Genomic DNA, 18,692 nt, shown 5'->3' on the forward strand with positions numbered 1-18,692 from the left:
CACACGAGGTGGCCCCGTCGTTCGCTCAGCCGCCCGTGCCGTCCTTCTGTCACCGTCCTCGGCGATCCATGTCTGCCCAGGACTGTCTGCCTTTCACCCTCCTGGTGACGCTCCCGTGTCCTGTAGGGGTTAGGGCGAAGCGGCTGTGCTAAGTCCAGCCGGGGGTAGGTGTTCGGTGCGGGCTGCCCCGGGGCTTCTGGCGGTGCCACTTCCTGCTGGAGGCAGCGGCTGTCCAGCCGGACTGGCTCCCCAGGAAGAGGAGCAGCAGCGGGGAGCCACGCCCGCCCGTCGGCGAAGGTGCTGGGATACGCTGCCGTCCCACGGGTTACTCGGGGAGCAGCAGGGGCCTTTCCACTGACTAATGCAGGCAAGCTATAAATACAGAGATTTCCTGGAACTTTTTCTGAATCTCTATACATTTTAAATCAAGCCAAGCTCAGATGCTAGTGATTTGCAGATTATTATCTTTTCTCCTACAGCAAGAAAAGGCGCTCCTTGGCTCACACATTAGCATGACCTCTGTGTCCCGGCGGAGCTCAGCACGTTTTATTTGTTCTAATAAAGTACTCTCCTCACAGTAACGTTATAGATTGTTTTTTAATATACCAGAATCTGGAACTCTCTCTGAAACTTGATTCTCTGCCATGAGTTCATCAGATAAGAATTTGTCTTGAGTTTTCCCCCACACTTTGATCCAAATTCTGGCATAATTTCATAGTAAGTGGTATTTTGGGTGGGAGTAGCTATGAATGGTGATGCTATAAAAATTTCATGTGGCTGGTGGGTTATGACCTAGGAGATTGCTCTGTGGATGCAAGAAGATTAAAACAACCTGGACAGCTGTCTCCGTACGTGTTCCTTGCAAGGAGAGAGGCTGGGAGCATGCACGTAGCTCTCAGGCAGTGTCTCTCTCCCCGCCAGAGTGCCCCCTGTGTTGGAGGGTGGATGAGCTGTGGCTTACACGACGTTGCATCCCAGAGTAGAAGGGACACGGCTGAATTTGGAGTCCGGTTCAGCTGCTTGCGAACTATTTGATTTCCAGCAAGTGGCTTGATCTGTTCTGCCTCTCAGGTTCCTAGTCTGGACAACAGGGCCACCCCTCCGCAGAACCACAAGGTGATGGTGAGATAATAGATGGAATCCAGATAGCAGCGTGTGTGGCCCCTAGGCGCTCATTCCCACCGAAGACTGATGAGGAAAGCCCCCTCACCCCCTTGACCCCCCATGGGCCGGTTCTCTGATTCCCTCCCCGTGGTTCCTGGGGTGGCTTGCGGAGGGGCCGAGCCGCAGTTGCCTGTGGTTGTACCCCCTTCATCACCACACCTTTCCTGGGTGTGCTTCACTCCTGCCCTGTCTTACTGTCCCCACACCTAAATAAGATCCCTGGTCCCAAGTCCCTGTCATAGGGGCTGCTTTCAGGAGAAGCTGAATCAAGACGGCTTCTTTTTCCATCTCTGATGTTGACATGACTTCAGGAGGAGAAGTATTTTGGTTTGATAAATGGCAAAGAATAGCGAGGTGGGTGACATCTGTATTCATAGCTTAGTTCCATCATCTTTCCAGTCCTGGTTTATACAAATAAAATTTTAATGAGCAGTTTAAATTGCTCACGTGAAGAAGCATTTCTGCAGGAGGAAAAGCAGGTGGTACCATCGCAGCTACTTAATTTATTTCCGTGTGGATTAATTCTCACAGGAAAGGACAAGGGTCTAGAATTCTGTAGAATTTTCGGGTACTGCCTATTGCTAGAAATTACTTATTAAGGTTCAGACACTGGAGGAAAGCATGGGCTAGTAAACCAGTCAGCGTAGCGCCCCCAGTGGGAACCATGGAGCCGTGGAGCCGTGGTGTGGTAACCCCTCGGCTGCACTTGTCTTTCTGTGTCACTCCAGGCAAACTGGGTCGCCCTATGCTTGCTGTCCTGTATCCTGAGCTTCCTTATTCGCCATCTTTCACCTTCCTAATAGGGAACCATGTCGTTTCTTGGGGCGCCTGTGTCATGGGGTGTAGAGTGAGGGATTGTGCCTTGGTCTTGCCCCGTTCCCCCCCCCATCTCTTCCTTGCACTCCTCTCACGCTGCTCCACTCGTGCACCCTCTCTGCTTTCTCTTCCCCCCTCCCCTCTCTGCTTCTCTTTCTTTCCTGCCCCCCTCCCCCATTTCCCAGCCCCCCCGCCCCCCGTGTCATAACCAAGGCGGAGGTTATCAATGACTGCCCGTCTCTGTCTTTGTCTGCCTGCCTACTTATATTCTTGGGCTGAATCCTAGAGGTCAGAGGTGCTGAGTCACAGGCCATATACGTGTAGATTCACGTTGCCAGACTGTCCTGGAGAAAACTTGTACCTGTCACCTCGCCCCATCACTAACATCGGCTGAGAATGTTTCCTGGCCCCCTGGCCAGCACTGGCTCATGGTCATCTCTTTAATGGTTATCTGTCTGATAGGCTCATGTTTGCAGTCCCTGGATTCCTAGTGAGACTGGACGTCTTTTCATATCTTTATGGGCCGTGACTCTTTGTTCTTTTGTGCATTGCCTGTGTGAAGGCACACTCAGTTTCTGTGGCTGCATCTCTTTGCCTAACCACAGGGACCACTTGCCTCCTCTTTGGTTTTCCTCTGAGGGTGGCCCTGGGGAAACTGTAACCTAACCTGCTCCTTCCCGGGGTCTCTGTCCTTCCTCATCTTTTGGCTGGATTTATCACGTAAGACAGACTCTATTGAGATCGCCCAGTTTATAACAATAGAAAAGAGAAGTAAAGAGAGGAAGATGGATAATGTGCGATGAAACAAGATGGGAACTTGAGTTGTAAGGGAAAGGTAAAATGAAGCCGTTGTTTTTTGTTTTAATGAGAATCACAGCATTGTGAAAACCAGAGTGAAGAAGCTTAAGTTGCTGCGTCCGGGTAGCCTAAAGTAGAGTAATAGTGTGGGGAAGAAATCAGACAGAGAGAAGACGGAAAGAAGCAAGAGTGAAAGAGGGAAATGAAGCAGAAGGGGAGATAGTTGTTCTGTAGGAGCAATGCTGTTTATACAGGGAAAAGCTTATAGAGACCGAGGGCGGGTGGGCCTGTAGGATTCAGGAGACTCTTTGCAAGGAAGGAATAGCTCAGGACTGGGCGGCATTAACGCCTTCAGATAGATGGTGATAGGACACATGATTTATGGGGCAGAATAACAAAGGGCCAATTTGAAATATAAATATGTAAAAATGAACGAGGCCGACTCAGGCAGTGTGGCACAGTGGGCTTTAACTTTGATATCTGCGAAGAGGGTGTGAACAGGTGATTTACAGGAGTCTAGACTGTCCCAGGGCTCGAGATCTGTAGGTGCTGGCATTGCACCTAAAGCGTGTGCTTTCGCAGGGAGAAGACTGTCATGATAGGACTGCTGTGCGGAGAAGGGAGACCGCCTTTGTAATAGCTAATGAGTTGTGGAGCCAGCCTCTCACGGTCCCACGCAGCTGCCGAGTTTGCGAGAAGGAAATGTGCAAAAAGCCTAAGGCAGTGATGATGCAAGCAGACAAAATCTAGAGGCAGTCAAGCCCCGGGCTTGCTCAGTGATGTTTAGATGTCATAGCTCTCTACTTAGAGCCACAAAGCATATTTTATTACGGAAATTTCTGTAAGAAGAGTCACAGTGAAGATGATACTTTTTAGACCTTAACCTCTTTTTCTTCATTGAAGCAATTGTTTTCCTAAAGGTTGCCCCCTCCCCCCCCCCCCCCCGCCCGGCCCCGTAAAAGGGTTTCTTCTGTTCCACCGTGTGGGCTGGAAACGCCCCTCCTCCCATGCTTGACACTGACCTGCCTCCTCCAAAGCCCTGGGTTTGCAGCTCAAGGTTTCCATGGTGACAGCCAATCATCTCAGTGGTCCCTATCGCCTCGGTCCCGTCATGGAGCATTTGCCTGGCCGAAGGGGCAGAGCTTGTGTGGAGGAGACGTAGCCATCCCTTTAACGCTCCAGACCAGGAACCCCCATCATGTCCACACAGGTCTACCTGGGGAAACCTAGCCCATGAGAGAGCCAGCTGCCAGGCAGCTGGAAATGAAGTCCCTGGCAGGGCTGCCACTTCCCAGTGACGTCCTGCTTAGCGTAAGGCAGGAGAGTGGATGTTGGTGGATGGCTCTTCCCCCCACATGCCGTTCCGCCGAATGCATCTGAGATCCACACGTTAAAGCCACTGTGATGGCTGAACACAACACGTCGGTGGGTATTATCCGCCCGTGGGTAACCAGTGTCCCATCAGCTTTAGACATAGTGATAAGAAAAGTTCATTCCCTGCTTAGGAAGTTAGGGCCCATCTGTATCATGGGATCTTACGAAGCTGTTAAAAAGAATGAGGTCTGTGTGCTAAATGGAGAGGCGCCTGAGATAAGTGAGAAAGAGCTGGTGCAGAGTATGGGTGGTCTTCATTGTAGGGATGATTTCCAGAGGAAGACTTAAGAACAGTGATAACAGTGGTTGCTTCTGGGGAAGAAAATTGGATGACTGGGGACCAGGAAGAGAAATTAACTTTTCACCATGGATTCATTTGTATCTATTAAATTTTGCCTCATGTGCAGATATTACCGATTACACAAAACTGACTTTCCAAGCTGTGGCCGCAGTGCCCAGTTGGTGCCGGAGCGTACCAGAGATGGTCTTCCTGGCTACATTTATCTGTCTCAGACTTGCCTACCATACTGTATCCAGGGTATTTTTATGCCCAATCTGCTGCTGCCTCCTAGATTACAGCTAAGATGACAGCATTCCAGAGCATTCTTTAAGGCTCTGATAGGTTCCTCCTCTTCAGTGCACCTCCAGTGCTGAGGAGTAGTTTTAAAGGACTTCTCGCAGCCTCCCTCGTGAGATGTCCACATGGGCCAAGGGCTGTGATGAGGGCTCTCTCTTCCCTTGGCGGGGGGGTAATGTGTGTTTATTGAGTGATGAGCCGAGAAGATCTGTCCTGGGTTTTCTACAGCTGAAGATAGCTTTCTGTGACTTGAGAAAAGGTAAAGCCCCTTGGGAATCAGAGAGAGATTCTCAACACCAAACTGAGTTTTCCAGCTTTCTAAGGGATGCATTTAGCCACACAGATGGCTTGTCTGACCTTATGCATTTGCTCGTTGTATCATTGCTGTGACAGCTGTTTGTTCCCTTTTAAAGCCTAGCAGAACTTTAAAATCTAGTAGAATTTTGGGATTCCTGCCCCATGCCCAAACTTTTGGGTCTGCGGTATAGCTAGCCAGCTAGACAATTTTTTCTTTTTTTTTCTTTTTGCGGCCACACCTGTAGCACATGGAAATTGCTGAGCTAGGGGTTAAATCAGAGCTGCAACTGAGGCCTACACCACAGCCACAGCAACGCTGGATCTGAGTCCCATCTGTGACCTACACCACAGCTCAGGCAATGCTGGATCCTTAACCCACTGAGCAAGGCCAGGGATCGAACCCGAGTCCTCATGGATACTAGTCGGGTTAGTTAACCACTGATCCACAATGGGAACTCCGATTAACTATTTTATATATAGCAGTGTGTATATGTTAATCGCAAACTCCTAATTTATTTCTTCTCCCTACCTTTTCCCTTTGGTAACCATAAGTTTGTTTTAAAAGTGTGTAAACCTGGAGTTCCCGTCGTGGCGCAGTGGTTAACGAATCCGACCAGGAACCATGAGGTTGCAGGTTCGGTCCCTGCCCTTGCTCAGTGGGTTAACGATCCAGCGTTGCCGTGAGCTGTGGTGTAGGTTGCAGACAGGGCTCGGATCCCGCGTTGCTGTGGCTCTGGCGTAGGCCGGTGGCTGCAGCTCCGATTGGACCCCTAGCCTGGGAACCTCCATATGCCGTGGGAGCGGCCCAAGAAATAGCAACAACAACAACAAAAGACAAAAAGACCAAAAAAAAAAAAAATAAAGAAAAAAAGAAAAGGGAGTTTCCATCGTGGCGCAGTGGTTAAGGAATCCGACTAGGAACCATGAGGTTTCGGGTTCGGTCCCTGCCCTTGCTCAGTGGGTTAACGATCCGGCGTTGCCGTGAGCTGTGGTGTAGGTTGCAGACATGGCTCGGATCCCGCGTTGCTGTGGCTCTGGCGTAGGCCGGTGGCTGCAGCTCCGATTCAACCCCTAGCCCGGGAACCTCCATATGCCGCGGGAGCGGCCCAAGAAATAGCAACAACAACAACAACAACAACAACAACAAAAAAAAAAGTGTGTAAACCTGTTTCTGTTTTGTAAATAAGTTTATTTGTATCATTTTTTATTTTTGTCTTTTTGCCTTTTCTAGGGCCGTACCCGTGGCATATGGAGGTTCCCAGGCTAGGGGTCACATCGGACCTGCAGCTGCCAACCTGTGCCACAGCAACACAAGTTCCAAGCCACATCTGCGACCTATGCCACAGCTTGCAGCAATGCTAGATCCTTAACCCACTGAGCGAGGCCAGAGATTGAACCCGTATCCTCATGGACACTCTGTTGGGTTCCTAACCCTGAGCTGAGCTACAACGGGAACTCTGCGTGTATTTTTTTCAAATTACGGTTTTCTCTAAATAATGTTTTCCTTTTTCTTGGGCATATACGTGGGGTTAGAATTTTTGGGTTATGTGTTATCTATTTGGTGACTATTTTGAGGAACTCCTGAACAGTTTGCCAGAGCAGCTGCACCAATTTACCATCTTAGTAGCTATATATGAGGACTGCAATTTCTTCGCATCCTCGACACACTTATTATTATCTGTCCTTTTAATTTTCGCCATCTTAGTAGGTGTGAAGTGGCATTTTATCATGGTTTGCATTTGCATTTTCTAATGATTAATGATATGGAACATCTTTTCATGTGCTTTTTGGCTATATTTATGTCATTTTTGGAGAAATGTCTATTCAAAATCTTTGCCCATTTTTAAATTGGGTTATTTTTGTCGTTGAGTTATAAGGGTTCTTTATATATTTTGAAAGAAGTCCCTTTTCAGATGTATGGTTTACAAGTATTTTCTCTCATTTGTGGGTTGTTCTTTCAGTGATGTCCTTTGAAGTGCAAAAATTCTTCTTCATGTTATCTATTTTTCTTTTGTCACTTGCGTGTCTGGTGTGATATCTAAGAAACCATTGTCTGACTCACGTCGCAAAAATTTATTCCTTTTTTCTTTTAAAAGTTAAAAAATTTTGGCTCTTACATTAGGTCTGTGATCCATTTTGAGTTGATTTTTGTGTTTGGTGTAGGATAGGGGTCCAAATTCATTTTTTTGCATGTGGCTGTCCAGTTGTCGTAGAGCTGTTTTTTTGAGAAAATGATTAATTCCCCATTTAATTTTCCTGGTACCCTTGTTGAAAATCAGTTGACCAAGACATAAAGGTTTATTTCTGCAGTCTCATTTCTGTTCCATTGATCTATATGTCTGTCTTTATGCTAGTGCCATACTGTCTTGATTATTCCAGAAATTGTAATAAGTTTTGAAATTGGAAAGTATGCGTCTACCCAATTTCTTCCTCTTTTTCAAGATTGTTTTGGTTATTCTGGGTCCCTTGTGTTTTCACATGAAATTTAGGATCAGCTCATCAATTTTGTGTTTAAAAACAAAATGCCAGCTGGGATTCTGTTAGGGATTATATTGAATCTGTAGGTGAGTTTGGTTAGTATTGCTATCTTTTTTTTTTTGGTCTTACTGCATTTTCTAGGGCCACACCCACGGCGTATAGCGGTTTCCAGGCTAGGGGTCCAATCAGAGCTGTAGCCGCTGGCCTACACCACAGCCACAGCAATGCAGGATCCAAGCCGCGTCTGCTGCCTGCACCACAGCTCACGGCAACACCGGATCCTTAACCTACTGAGCAAGGCCAGGGATCGAACCCGCAACCTCATGGGTCCTAGTCGGATTTGTTAACCACTGAGCCACGACGGGAACTCCTAGTATTGCTATCTTAACATTTTTCCCCTCAACTTTATTGTTAATTGACAAATTAAAATTGTATCTATTTATGGAGTATAATATGATCTTTTTCATTTTAACAATATAAAGTCTTCCAGTCTTTTTGTTTTGTTTTGTTTTTTGATCTTTTGAGGGCTGCACCTGCAATATATGGAGGTTCCCAGGCTAAGGGTCCAAACCAAGCTGTAGCCGCCAGCCTATACCACAGCCACAGCAAGCAGGATCTGAGCTTCATCTGCGATCTACGCCACAGCTCATGCAACACCGGATCCTTAACTCACTGAGTCCTCATGGATGCTGCTCAGATTTGTTTTCGCTGAGCCACGATGGGCTCTCCAAGTCTTCCAGTCTTAAATGGAAGGATGTATTTCCATTTATTTAAGTATTTAGTTTCATTCAACAATGTTTTATGGAGTTCCCGTTGTGGCTCAGCGGGTTAAGAACCCAGCTAGTATCCATGAGGATGCAGGTTTGATCCCTGGCCTCGCTCAGTGGATGAAGGATCCGGTGTTGCCGTGAGCTGTGGTGTAGGTCTCAGACGAGGCTTGGATCCCACGTGGCTGTGGCTCTGGCATAGGCCAGCGGCTACAGCTCCAATTAGACCCCTAGCCTGGGAACCTCCATATGCCACTGTGGCCCTAAAATAAATAAATTATTGAAAAGTTAAAAAAAAGAGAAATCTCTTTAAAAAAAAAGAAAACCCCAGTGTTTTATAACTTTCAACATGCAAATTTTGCCCTTCTTCAAATTCTTACATACGGTCAGCCTTCTGTATCCTCAGGCTCTACATCTGCTGAATCAACCAACTACGGTTTGAAAATATTAGGGGGAAAAAATTCCAGAAAGTTCCAAAAAGCAGAATTTGACTTTGCTCTGTGCCAGCAACTATTTACATAGCATTTACAGTGCGTCAGGTATTAGAGGTAACCCAGAGCTGATGTAAAGTGCGTGGATGCACGCGCATAGGTCATATGCAGATACTGCGTCATTTTATATCAAAGACTTGAGCATCCTTGGATTTTTGTATCCACGAGGGGTCTTGGACCCACTCCCCCATGGATAGTGAGGAACGCATATTTTATTTATTTTGATTTTATTCTAAAGGGAGTTGTTTGCTTAATTTCATTTTCCAGTCTTCATTGTTAGAGTGTAGAAATAGAGTTAGTTTTTGTATACTGATTTTATATCCTATAACTTTGTTGGACTTGTCTGTTAGTTGTCTGGACACATCCTTAACTTAGATAATGAGGTAGGGAACATACTCATTATTGAACTTCTTACTGCTTTAGCTAATCCTGCAGCTGCCTGCAAATCAAGGAGGAAATCCCTTTTAGTGTTTGGGAAACAGTGAAAGATTCATTGCTGAATGCTTGCATCCAATTTTACTTTTTCTCTCATATGTGAGACCAGTCGATCCAGTCCCACTTATTCAGTAGTGTATTCTTTACGCATCAATATGCAGTGTCCACTCTGTCCTAAGCCAAGTTTCCCTTTTTGTAAGAGTTGTGTCTGGGCTCTCTCCATTAACTCGTCGCGCTAGGTTAATAGTGGGAATGGGTTACTTTGTACAAAGGACACCTTTAAAGCACTCGATAGGCATTGTCTCTTCTCCCTATAATGATCCTAATGAGATTGATGCTGTTTTATCCTTATTTTAGAACTGGGGAAACTGAGGTACAGCAGTTAATTTGGCCAAGGTCGTGGAGCTGAGTCGATGGTGGAGCTAGGGTTTGAACTCGTGCAGTCCACTGCTGGAGCCTTCGCTCTGCCACCTTACGCGGGGGCAAGTGTATCTCTTCTCTCTATCCCGCTGACCTCTCCCAACTTGTCTACTTGGCCAGGTGTCGATGAGGCGTTTCTCTGTTCAGCTGCCTCTGCTGAAGATTGAGTTCTTAAGGCAGGTGGAGGGCAACTGCTGTCACTGCTGCTGAGCCCACGCCTCACTCTGCTTCGCCTGCCAGCTGAGCACTGCGACTCATCGCTAGACCTGCCGCTGCAGTCCTTCGTCTTTGAAGGACCAGGGAAGGACTTGCAGTTTTCTGGATCCGAATCCTTGCTTTCAGGTCTAATCTTGTTTGTGGGGGGCTCTGTTGTGAGAAGTTACACGCTCAGGGTTCGTAGTGACAGAGCATTGGCGTTTCCCTGTGGGCTTGTCAATAGTTGCTGGATGAAAGGTGTCGGCTGCAGTGTAGTGTCACTTTGTCATGCGATTTGAAGTCTAGACGTTCATTTAAACATACAGAGCTATATGTGTGTGGACTGTTGGGCTAGATGGACATTTTTGGAGGTGAAAAATACAGACCAGGTGTTTCAAGTTTGTGCCAGTGTTCAGCACGTTCCTCCAGATCCGCGGCAGGCTCAGCTTTGGAAGCTGTGGCTGCAGTGTACTGTCTGTCTTTTTACTTATTCCTGTTACTCTCTCTATTTGTAGTTGTTTTTTTTTTTTTTTTCTTTTCCGCTAAGTTATGTGAGAGTGTCTGTAGTAGCCCAGTGTGTGATTTGTATCTGCAGAAGAGAAAAACCTGGAGGTTTACACAGGCTTGCCAAGGTGAGGGTGCAGCTGGTCCTGCTGCTGGGCAGGGTGCCTTCTCTTTAGATGCGGCGTCCAGTTTTCTGGCTGCCCTGCTGGCTGAGGGCTCTGACGAGGGAGTGTGGGGAAGAACAGGACTCGCGTCTCTGAAGGATGCCCTGGGAAGTGTTAGTATAGCCTTTAGCTTTAAAATGCTTATGAAACTCATTTGAGTAATAGAAAAATACTTTCTCATGTGTAAAATTCATACGTTACAGGTGTGACCCTTAACCTCATTCCCACCCAGCACGTGTCTTCCCTGGGAATGTATTTCTCTGACAATTTCTGGTGCACTTATCCATGCACATGTATACCTGCGGCATCATTTTCAGGGTTTCTTGTATTGAAAATAATTGGCGTCACCTTGCATGTTTCCCCCATGCTTTCCTCATACTATGTTATTTCTTGGAGATACATCCATGTCAGTACTCATAATTTTGTCATGCTTTTGTATGTGGTCTGTGCCCTGACCACTGTAAGAACTGTATTATGGAGGGAGTTCTCTTGTAGCGCAGTGGGTTAAGGACCTGGCGTTGTCACTGCAGTGGCTTGTGTCGCTACTGTGGCGCCAGTTCAATTCCTGGCCCATAAACTTCCACATGCCATGGGTGCAGCCAAGAAACCCACTGTGTTATGGAAAATTTCAAATGTATATAAAAGCAAAGAACCCCCATTCCCAGATCATTTGAAGCAAATCACAGATAGGGTGTTATTTCACACATAAATACTTTATTTGTATCTCTAACAGATGATGACTTTTTAAAAAAACACGTCGAAACCTTTATTGTATGTAACAAAATTAGCAATAATCTATTAATATCACGTAGTATCTAGCCAGTGTTCAGATTCTCTGAACTGTCTCAAGTATGTCTTTTCGGGTTTTATTTTTTTGGCTTTTTAGGGCCACACCTGTGGCATATGGAAGTTCCCAGGCTAGGGGTCAAATTGGAGCTGCAGCTGCTGGCCTACACCACAGCCACAGCCACAGCCGCGCGGGATCCAAGCCGCAGCTGCAGCCTACACCACAGCTCACAGCAACACCAGATCCTTAACCCACTGAGCGAGGCCAGGGGTTGAACCTGCATCCTCATGGATACTAGTTGGATTCGTTAACCACTGAGCCATGAAGGTAACTCCAAGTTATGTCTTAAAAAATTTTTTTGTATTGGAGAATAGTTGACTTAGAAAGTTGTGTTAGTTTCAGGTGTACAGCACAGTAAATTGATTATACAAATACATATCTGTTCCTCTCCAGATTCTGTTCCCAAATAGATCACCACACAGTATTAAGTAGATTACCCTGTGCTATACAGCTAGGTCCTTATCACCCATCTATTTTATATGCAATTGTCTACACGTGTCAGTCCCAGCCCCCCACAGTTCATCCCTCCCGCCCCACACTTCCTCTCTGGTAACCATGAATTTAGTCTCAAAATCTTGGAGTCAGTTTCTGTCCCGTAAGGTCTTTTGTATCAGTTTTTGTTAGAGTCCGTGTATGAGTGAGCTCTTAGGATATTTGTCTTTCTCCATCCTGATCGATCTCTATTTTCCTAATGATGGGCTGGCAGGTACTAATCTCCCTTGGGCCCCAGGAACTGAGCAGTGAGCTGTGTATAAGGTTTCAGGCCCCTTGGGGTTTTTGCCTGTGATTCTTCCAACTTCTCTTTCAGGTTTTTTTTTACTTCCCTTCTTTTGATTAAACCGTTGAGTTCTTTGATGCACATTAGAAAGTATATCTAAGCAGGTATTTTTGAAACAGTACTTTCTTTTTTTTTTTTTTTTGTCTTTTTGCTATTTCTTTGGGCCGCTCCCGCGGCATATGGAGGTTCCCAGGCTAGGGGTCCAGTCGGAGCTGTAGCCACCAGCCTATGCCAGAGCCACAGCAACGCGGGATCCGACCCGCGTCTGCAGCCTACACCACAGCTCACGGCAACGCTGGATCCTTAACCCACTGAGCAAGGGCAGGGACCGAACCCGCAACCTCATGGTTCCTAGTCGGATTCGTTAACCACTGCGCCACGATGGGAACTCCTGAAACAGTACTTTCTATTACACATAGAAAGCATGGCTTTCCTTGATCTTCAGAAATAAATTTTACCTTTTTTCAAAATACGTATGAAACGACTGTCAGCCTAATTTAGAAGTACATAACAAATGAAGGAGAGGCAGCATTGGAGTGTGTCCACATGTGGTTGCAATGCTGTTAGTTACAGCTTTTGAAAAAGGAACATGGTGGAGATGTCCTTACCTGAAGGCAGAAGAACATGTTTTTCCTGCCAGAGAGGACTCCTTTTGTGCTAGAAGTTGTAAGTCAGGATGCGAGCAAACCTCAGTCTCATCTGAAAGGCTATTTTTTTTTTTTCCTTTTTAGGGCCACACCTGCAGCATATGGAGATTCCCAGGCTAGGCGTCTAATCAGAGCTACAACTGTGATCTACGCCACAGCCACAGCCACAGCCACAGCCATGCCAGATCCGAGCCACGTCTGCTACCCATATATACTGCAGCTCATGGCAACGCCAGATCCTTAACCCATTGAGTGAGGCCAGGAATCAAACCCGCATCCTCATGGATACTAGTGTGGTTCATAAGCCAGTGATCCACAAGGGAACTCCTAAAAGGCCATTTTATTTATTTTTTTTCGTCTCTATAATGATTTTTATTTTTTCCATTATAGCTGGTTTATAGTGTTCTGTCAATTTTCTACTGTACAGCAAGGCAACCCAGTCACACATACACGTATACATTCTTTTTTCTCACATTATCATGCTCCATCATAACTAACTAGATATAGCTCCCAGTGCTACACAGCAGGATCTCATTGCTTATCCATTCCAAAGGCAATAGTTTGCATCTATTAACCCCAAATTCCCAATACATCCCACTCTCTCCCCCTCCCTCTTGGCACCCACACATCTGTTCTCTATGTCCGTGAGTCTGTTTCTGTTTTGTAGATAGGTTCATTTGTGTCATGTTTTAGATTCCACATATAAGCAATATCATATGGTATTTGTCTTTCTCTGTGTGATTTTACTTAGTATGATAATTTCTAGGTCCATCCATGTTGCTGCAAATAGCATTATTTCATTTTTTTGATGGCCGAGTAATATTCCATTGTATATATGTATATCTTCTTTATCCAGTCCTCTGTTGATGGACATTTAGTTTGTTTCCATGTCTTGGCTTGTTTTTTGTTTTTATTTTCATTACTCTCAGAGGTAGATCAAGAAAGATATTGCTATGATTTATGCCTAAGAGTGTTGTGCTTGTGTTTTTCTCTAAGAATTTTGTACTGTCTAGTCTTATGATTATTTAGGTCTTCAGTCCATTTTGAGTTTGTTTTTGTTGGTGGTGTTAGAGAATGTTCTAATTTTATTCTTTTATATATAGCTGTCCAATTTTTCCTCCACCACTTATTGAAGAGGCTGTCTTTTTCCCATTGTATATTCTTGCCTCCTTTGTTGTAGAGTAATTAACCATAGGTGTGTGCATTTGTCTCTGGGCTTTCTGTGCTGTTCCACTGATCTATAGTTCTGTTTTTTGTGCCTGTATCATAGGGTTTTGGTGCCTGTAGCTTTTGTAGTAAAGTCGGAAGTTGTTTAGCCTGATTCCTCCAGCTCTGTTTTTCTTTCTCAAGATTGCTTTGGCTATTTGGGGGTCTTCTCTGTTTCCATGCAAATTAATTTTTTTTTTTGGTTCTAGTTCTGTGAAAAATACATAGGCAGTTTGATAGGGATTGCAGTGAGTCTGTGGATTGCCTTGGGTAGTATAGTCATCTGGACAATGTTGATTCTTCCAAACCAAGAGCTTGGTATATCTTTTCGTCTGTTTGTGTCATCTCCTGTTTCCTTCATGAGTGTCTTAAAGTTTCAGAGTACAGGTCTTTTGCCTCCTTAGGTAGGCGTATTCCTAAGTATTTTACTTTCTTTGATATGATGGTAAATTGGATTGTTTCCTTAATTTCTTTCTCAGGTAGGTCTTTTCATAATGGCTTGTTCCAACCAGGGTCCAGTCAAGGGCTTCATGTACATTGTACTTGTTTTGCCACCTGTTAAGTCTGTTTTTATTGATAGGTTCCATGGTCAACCCCCTCCCTTGCTATTCATTCATTTATTCATAAGGAAATCATCCACCTTGTAGACATTTCCACATTCTGTGTTTGGCTTCTTCTCTTTTCTTCCATCTCCTGTATTTCCTATAAATGGGGAGAAAGATCTAAACTTGATTAGAATTAGATTCTATATTTGGTAAAAAGACTTTGTAACGATGCTCTATACTTCCTATTACGTCACATTAGGAGGTCCTTGAGGTCTGATGCTTCCGCTTTTGTCATGTAGTATTAGGCTGATTCATCCATTATGATAGAGATCCCCAACAGCCTTCCAGATAACAGTTTTGTTAGGTATTGATCATCATTGACTGAATCTAGTGGCATGTTAGTATATGTTTAACAATTGGCCATTGTCAGTTGCCATGGCCAATTTCACTCTTAGCTGTTCTGTCACTGAATGTGAGGTTGGGACAGATCTGCACAGTTGACTCTCACAAGCTGGTGTGAACTGTTGCTCTCAAACCACTGCTTAGACCCATGACTTCATTGGTAGTTGCAAAATGGTGATGCTCTATTTGATTTCTTTTACCTTTATTAATGTGAACCATGGTTTGTTTTTACCATTTTCCTATTGTTGGACATGTTACCTATGACCGTTACAAAGCTCGTGAGCTGAAGAGTACCATAAGCCAGTTTAATTCTCAGTATGTCGCAAAATTCCTTATATGCATTTGAGTTTGTAGAGTCATATTAAAACTGAAATAGACTTAAGTACTGGTGATCAGGGAAAGTGTCTTACTCATTTAACCAGTATTTACTTAGCACTTCACTGAATGCTTGGTACTGTAGAGAATTCTAAGGGGAGTACCAATATGGCCCCACGTTCTGCCAATCGGCATTACAGTTACATGTGAGAAGGGTGCTGAGTCTGGGTGGTTTCTAACTAGGATGATCTGTGAATATGTTGGTGCAGGGCGTGCAGGCTGTTGAGCTAACCTTTGAAGGGTGGATATGATTTTTAGATTCATATTCTGTAGATCTGTCTTTGATACATGCCTTGATTCTGTTATTACCAGTTGCCTGGGAGGCTACTAAAGTAATCTCCAGTCTGGTTTGCTTGCTTTGTTCTTTCCTTCACAGAGCAGCAGGATTAACTTCTTTGAGCACAACTATGATGTCACCTCCTCACTCAAAACCCTTTCCGACCTTCTATGTAAACAAGATTCCTTTGTCTTGACAACTGGACGTAAAGCCATTAGAACACATGAATTCACTAAGGGACACAGTACTGTGGCCTGGCCCACCTAGGGAGGAGTGTATTTCAGGAGTAAGTGGAGACTGGAAGGCTAAAGTCCGCTGACTGGCCAAAGAGAGTGGAGACGAGAGGAGAAGGGGTTGGTGTCGACTATGTCCCCAGAAAGTCTTAAAGCAGTCCATTGGAGCAGGAAGATTAATGCACATTGCAAAGGCGAGTGGAGTAATGAAGAAACTGGCGTGAAGAAGTTGTTATCACAAACTCATTTTGAAATGTTTAAGACTGCAAGTTGGAAGTTCTGGTTGTGGCTCAGCAATAATGAATTTGACTAGCATCCATGAGGATGCAGGTTTGATCCCTGGCCTCGCTCAGTGGGGTCGGGGATCCGGTGTTGCCGTGAGCCGTGATATAGGTCACAGACACTCCTTGGATCTGGCGTGGGTGTGGCTGTAGGCCGGCAGCTGCAGCTCTGATTTGACCCTCAGCCTGGGAATTTCCATATACTGCAGGTGCAGCCCTAAAAAAAAAAAGCACAAAAAGAAAAAAAAAAAAACAACAAAAAACCCTAAAAGTTGGTTTGACTGTATGTCATATTTTAAAAATTCATGATGGAAAAGAGAGTTCCAAGATAATAGAGTCTCTTTCCGCGTGGCCTGTCTGACCACCCGCCTTCCTGCCTACCTTGCTTCTTCCCTGCCGCACCCCCTGCACGTGCGCACATAGCTGGTGATTTAAGGAGCTTAAGAGTAAAGTGATTAGAATAAATGCTTTTATGTAAATGTAACATGAGAAATGAAACGTGACCTTCACCCAAGTTAAAACTTATTGTGCTTTGGTTATTTATCTGTGTTTTTACTTGAGACCTAATTAAAACCCTTATCACATAGCCCATGGTCCTGGTAGAATTTACTGGTAAACACTGGCAAATAAATTCTAGAGTCATTTTAGCGTGGTGCTGAGAGCTTGAGTCTTCCTGTGGTCCTGGTCAGCGCTCATGTATTACAGGCGAGGAGACTGAGATCCAGAGAATGTGACAGCTTTGTTTTCCATCAGGATCCTTTGAAGATGTGAAATCTGTGCTCCCATCTTTGGTGCAGCAGATTTGGTATCAGAGAAAGTGGTCTGGATTAATTTAGTTGGGAGGGCACACCTTACTCTTTTTCTATAGGTTATAACACTCATATCTGAAGGTAAAAAATATATTAAAGAATAACCATGGTGTCCTCTATATGCATGAAACTAATATTGTTTCCCTGTGTTTCCTTCTGTGTGATGTACAGTGTTGAGCAGTTTTCCCAGAGGTACTTCAGGGAGACAGGAAAGGAAGTTTTGCCTTTGTAAATACTTGGAGATCTTAGGAATATTTCCATTTATTTTTTTAATCAAAAAATTGAATTTTTTTTTTCTTTTTAGGGCTGCACCTGTGGCATATGGAGGTTCCCAGGCTAGGGGTCGAATTGGAGCTACAGTTGCCAGCCTACGCCACAGCCATAGCAACACAGGATCTGAGCCGTGTCTGCGACCTACACCACAGCTCACAGCAAGGCCGGATCCTTAACCCACTGAAAAAATTAAATTATTATCAAAACCTTAAAAAAAAAAAATATATATATATATAAAGGAATAGTATATATAAAAGGAAAAGAGCTCCTAGCTTCAACACTTATCAGCTATGAGCTATCTTGTTTCATCTGTATTCTCCCATATGTTTAGTTATACTTTTTTTCTTACTCTTAGCTTAAAAAAACCTCTTGAATAAACAATAAGGTCCTAATGTATAGCACAACTGTATCTAATGTCTTGTAATAACCTATAATGGAAAAGAATTTGAAGAAAAAATGTAAAGCTAATCACCTTGCTGTACACCGGAAATTAATACAACATTGTAAATCCACTACATTTCAATTAAAGGAAAACTGTTGGGTTATAATTTGCAGGCCATCAAGTTCATCCATTCTAACTAACGAATCATTAACTAAATGATTTCTAGTAACTTTATCAAATTTTGCTATGGCCACCTCACTCCAGGTTTAGAACATTCGCAGCACCTCAGTAATATCCTTCATGTCGTAGAGTTAACCCCAGTGCCCGGCCCCAGGCAACTTCTGACCTATGTTTTTGTTTCTATAGATTTGCCTTTTCTGGAGATTTCATCCAAATAGAGTCATGCAATATGAGATCTTTTGTGTTTGCCTTCCTTTGCTTTGGGTAATGTTTCTGAGGTTCATCCATGTTGTAACATGTATCAGTATTTCATTTCTTTTTATTGCCGAGTGGTATTCCATTGTATGGCTATGCCTCATTTTTGTCTGTCCATTCTTCAGTTCAGTGGACATCTGAATTGTTTTTTCTTTTGTTCCTTATGAATAAGGATGTCAGGACTTGAATGCATGAGAGTCTTTGTGTGAACATACCATTTTTCTTGGCAAGATACCTAGGAATGGAATTGCTGGGTGTCTGGCAAATTTGTGTTTAACTTTTTAAGAAACTGCCGAAGTGGTTTCTAAAGTGAACGAACCATTTTACATTCCCACCAGCCGTGCTTACTCTCCTTCGCATCTTCATCAACACTTATTATTATCTTTTTTGTTATAGCTAGCCTAGTTGGTGTAAAGAAGTATCTCGTTGTGGTTTTTATTTGTATTTTCCTGATTATTAATGATACCGAGTATCTTTTCATATGGGCATTAGTGATTCCTGTGTATTCTTTGGTGAAATGTCTGCTCAGATCCTTTGCTCATTTATTTATTTATTTTTGTTTCAATTTTTCCTTTTTCCTTTTTTCTTTTTCTGGCCACGCACAAGGCATGCAGCCCAGAGATGAAACCAGAGCCACAGCAGTGACGACACTGGGTCCTCAACCTGCTAGACCACCAGGGAACTCCCATTCGCTCATTTTTAAATTGGGTATTTGTCTTTTT

At 44.3% G+C, this 18,692-nt stretch overlaps 1 protein-coding gene across 3 annotated transcripts in view; it reads left to right on the top strand.

Annotated features, from left to right (window-relative positions):
• REPS2 (RALBP1 associated Eps domain containing 2) overlaps nucleotides 1-18,692 on the top strand; it is a 247,421-nt gene that overhangs the window by 143,967 nt on the left and 84,762 nt on the right. The window lies entirely within an intron of this gene.

This window comes from Phacochoerus africanus, chromosome X (assembly GCF_016906955.1).
Source record: "Phacochoerus africanus isolate WHEZ1 chromosome X, ROS_Pafr_v1, whole genome shotgun sequence".
Taxonomy (NCBI): domain Eukaryota; kingdom Metazoa; phylum Chordata; class Mammalia; order Artiodactyla; family Suidae; genus Phacochoerus; species Phacochoerus africanus.